Raw genomic sequence first — 4,639 nt, 5'->3', positions numbered from 1 at the left:
CTAAATATTGCCAAATGTCCTCTACGGGGCAAAATCACCCCCAGCTGAGAAACACTGATCTATACTCTCTTTCATACCAAAGGCAAGGAGAAGTACTGTTTCAGTTTTCTGACATTTGTGGCCACATTCCTTAGACCCATCCTTTGAAATGGTGTAATTTCATGTAAAGTCATATTTTTGAGTTCATGATAAACAGGAGCTATATCGAATTGACCTCCGAACAGCACAGAGCCCCATACAGTGTACATGTCCCTGGGTGAATTTAAGTTTTTCACATGTTCTATTGATTTCTGAAGTTATGTTACCTACAAGGAAGTTTGAGATTTTAGTATGAAGGTTCTACATCCCATGAGGTAGTCATCCTGAATAGGAAGGGAAAGGTATGGCTGTCTGTGGACCAATCTTCTCAATTGATCATCACACCTTCCCCCCTGTTATCTCTCATGTAGAGTGAACTCAAGGCTGGGCTGCCAGAATTTTATCTCTCGGTGGAATATTTGGGAAGCAAGTCCAATTTGCTCTTGTTTTAAATCAGGTGGAATAGACTCAGTGGCTTAGTCTCAGCATTCCCTAGCCTGAGGCTGCAGGGGGTGCAGATCTTCCATCTGGTGATTCCTGAGATGTATGAAGGTTGATTGGTAGCTGGGCCTTAATGCTAACTGGGAAACCTGCATGAACTGAGGGCTATTCTCCTGGCATTATTTGCATCTCTGTGGTCAGAAGAGAAAAAGGAACTGTGATAACAGCAAAGCCACAGAAACCTTGGGTGAGTTCTGTTTTGTGAGCATGTGCTTATTTTTTATAATGATTACAATCCAATTTGAAAGCAAAGGGAATGTTGCCTTGGAGCACATGGCATTTTGCAAATCATTCTCTCATCGGTCTGGTCTGCCTGAGACAAGCATAGTGCTAGGTATGGATTCAGGGATGGAGAAGGTATGGTCTCAGTCCTTGGGGACCTTTGTACTTGAAATATTTACTGAACATCTACAATGTACCAAATACTGTGCTAAGAAGTCTATGGCAGATGTATATCCACTCTTCATTTGTTCTATTTATGATCATTGAATGCTATTTTGTGGAGGCACTTCAGTAAGATCTGGAGATGAAGGGGTAGCAAGATATAATCTCTACTCTCATGAAGTTCATGTTTTAGTGTGGCAGATGGTAACATAACACAGTTAAAATTCAGTATGAAAAGTGCTGTGATTACAAAATATCCTGAAAGAAGAGGGCCATGGACTGTAAGAGTCTGTGGATTGTGGAGATGTATTTCCTGTCTCTGGGATGACTCCAATGTTTCACAGAGTATGGGAACTTATGTGCTCCTGGGATGGGCTGGGAGTGGGATATATCGCATCTACCTGTGATGTCGGTATTATCTCTATGCTACAGTTTGGCCCTTGAGACTCTGAGAAGCAAAAGAACTGTCTAGATATCACATAGATGCTACCTGAAGAAACCTGGATATAAACCCAGGAGTCTAGACTGCTAAGAGTGCTTTCCTCAATGAATGGCTTCTTGGTAAAATCCCCCAGCTGTTCTGAGAATTTAGGATTTGTCTCTGCCCTCCATTTGTCTCTGTAATTGTAAATCTTATCAGTGATTTCCTTCTGCCTCATGGTAGTCCTTAATCTCCTGAGCCTGTCCCCAAACCCTGAAGGAAAGAAGCTTTGTGGCATGAGTGGATGCCATGCTCCTCTTAGTCTCAGGTGCCCTGGAGTCTCACTGTACAAAGGCTGGGTTGATACACAAAGACTTCAGTCACCTTGGACAAAGTCCAGCATGGACGGGACTGTCTGCAAATCAGTCAGTGCACATTCTTGGTGATTCTCTGAGGTGTTGTAAGGCTGGAATACATAGAAGCTTGTGTCATAGCAAGAGTGGGCACTCTAGGTGGAGGGGTGGTTTATATTTCCGTAGCTACTGGAGGCATATGATTGGAGCAAATGAAGGTATCAGTAAGGAGAAAAATTGTGCATGAGTTGAGCTGATCCTTAGAAAGGGACAAGATCATTCAGTGACCTGGTGTGGAAGGAGAAAATTAGGAGGAGAAAGTAGAAATAAGACGGAGTACTGAGTGTCAAGGGACATCTCTTCTGAAGACAGTTAAGGGAAGTGGAGTGGTGAGAGTACCATTCTGCAAACCAAGGATGGAAAGAGCAAACGAAGTGGGATGAAAGGGAGATGCAGAAAAAAGGCAAAAGCATTCAACGGCAGCAGAGAGACATCTAACATGGAGACAGCAATGCTATCTTTGTGCCCCATGTCATCCAATAAGGCAGTCATTTCCTAATAGATTTCCTCTCCTCTGCTCTATTTCTACTAGTCCAATCTCTACTGAAAAATGATTTTCCTTGCAGTTGACTAACATTCTTGATGATTCCCCATTGTCTGTAGGATAAACCCTAGAGTCCATAACAGTCCTTCATGAACTGGTGCCAGACTCTATCTCCAGCTTTATCTTTGTGATTCTCTGGTTTACTCCAGCCACACATAGATGAATTTTTATAGCTTTGTGTACTAGTCTGCCTTTTTGGAATGTTCTTCCCTTCTTGTACTTGTAACTAACTCCTACACATTTTTCAATTTCCAGTTCATAAGCTGTTAAGATATGCAAGGGATTATTACGTAATTCAACCAGTTAATGAAGGAGTCTTTTATTTTGTATCATTTCAGATCACCTCACCCAATTATTGCCTCCTGGTGGTGACCTCATGGCTAACATACACAACATGACTGAATTCATTTTTCTGGGATTTTTTCCCAATCAAGATGTGCAGAAAGTTTGCTTTGTGCTATTTCTGCTCTTGTACACAGCAATTGTGCTGGGGAATCTCCTAATTGTGCTCACTGTCATGACCAGCAGAAGTCTTGGTCCCCCTTGTACTTCTTCTTCTGCTAACTGTCCTTTATGGAGATTTGCTACTCCTCTGCTGCAGCCCCCAAGCTCATCTCAGATTTGCTGGCTGAAAGGAAAGCCATATCTCTGTGGGGCTGCGTGACACAGATTTTCTTCATTCACATCTTTGGTGGCACTGAGATGTTCCTGTTCACTTGATGGCTTATGACCACTACGTGGCCATCTGTAAGCCCCCGAACTATACCACCATGATGAACCAGCAGGTGTGTGCTGTCCTGGTGGGAGCAGCATGGGTGGGGGGGTTTTGTGCATTCCTTTGCCCAAATCCTTCTCATCTTCCACTTGCCCTCCTGTGGCCCCAATGTGATCAATCACTATTTCTGTGACCTGCTTCCCCTGCTCAAACTTGCCTGCTCTGACACCTTCCTCATTGGTCTTCTGATCATTGCCAATGGGGGAACTTTGTCTGTTATCAGTTTTGTGGTCCTCTTAACCTCCTATGTGGTCATCTTGGTCCATCTGAGGACTCAAAATTCTGAGGGGCAAAGCAAGGCCCTCTCCACCGGAGGGTCCCAAATCATTGTGGTTTCCTAGTTCTTTGGGCCCTGCATCTTCATCTATCTGAGGCCTTCTACCACTCTGTGGACAAGATGGTGGCCGTGTGCTATACAGTGATCACTCCAATCCTCAACCCTGTCATCTACTCCCTGAGAAACGCAGAGACGAAGAAGGTGATAAAGAGGCTGTGATTAGGACAATGGAATTAGATGAGAAATAGAGGCCACATCCTGGTATTGATCATCTGGTTTAGAAGGATGCTGAGTCCAAACTGATAGGGCAGAATGGGATGAAGAAAAGTTCACATTACTTCTTCGTTCTAAAGTTATTGTAACTTATTCCCATGTTCACCAAATTCATTCTAATCACTTGTAAAATAGTTCCTCTTATGGATGTAGTATAACTTAATTATACATATAACCATTTTCTGTTAGATGTTTAGATCATTTCTAATTTTTTACTACTATCAGTAATTCTGTGGTAAGTATTCTTGAATAGAAATCTTTATACATCCTATTTTCTTTTAGACTCATTTGGTGTAGTAAATTTACTATTTTAAAAGCTATAATGATTTTATGCATAGTATTAGGTTGGTTCTTATAAAAGTTGTAATAATTCACCTTTCTTCTGAAAGTGCTCTTGACAGAATTGAACGTTGTCATTAAAATTTTGATGAGAAATGAGATTTTACATAGTCTTAGAGTATTTCCCCACAAGATGCTTATTAATTGTGAAAGGGAAAATGTAACTCTACAATGGAGAAACATGGAAGACACTTCCTTAAACAATTACTCAAAGTCAACATCAACAATATTGAGACTGGAGAGGCACACAATATCATTACTCTGGTATTCTTACTGAAAATACATAACCTGAATCTAATAATGACAAAATATCAGGCAAACCCCAATTGAACAGCATTCTGCAAAATTACTAACCTGCGTTATTCAAAAGTATTAAGACAAAGAAATTGAAGTTTTCTAGGTTACAGATAGATGAAAACTAAAGGCAACCTGTAATCCTTGATTAGATCCCATACTAGATGAAGATCATTAGTGGGTAAAAGCACTGAGATGAAATAATAGCATGGTAGCAAAGTCAATTTCCTGATGTTGATACATTCTAGTGTGTTTACGTCAGAGAATGTCCTTGGACTGAGGAATTATTTACTAAGGTTTTTAAATATAAATGGTGATTATGTCATCAAATTTCAAACAT

The 4,639-nt window shown here is 41.0% G+C and overlaps 1 pseudogene; it reads left to right on the top strand.

Moving 5' to 3' along the window:
- Positions 1–2,717: 2,717 nt before the first annotated feature.
- LOC124232733 (olfactory receptor 4X2-like) lies at positions 2,718–3,641 on the top strand (annotated as a pseudogene).
- The last annotated feature ends 998 nt before the right edge of the window (positions 3,642–4,639 follow it).

Source organism: Equus quagga, unplaced genomic scaffold (assembly GCF_021613505.1).
Source record: "Equus quagga isolate Etosha38 unplaced genomic scaffold, UCLA_HA_Equagga_1.0 1100_RagTag, whole genome shotgun sequence".
Lineage (NCBI taxonomy): Eukaryota > Metazoa > Chordata > Mammalia > Perissodactyla > Equidae > Equus > Equus quagga.
Note: the sequence above shows the minus strand (reverse complement) of the source record. Positions and strands in the feature narration are given on the sequence as shown.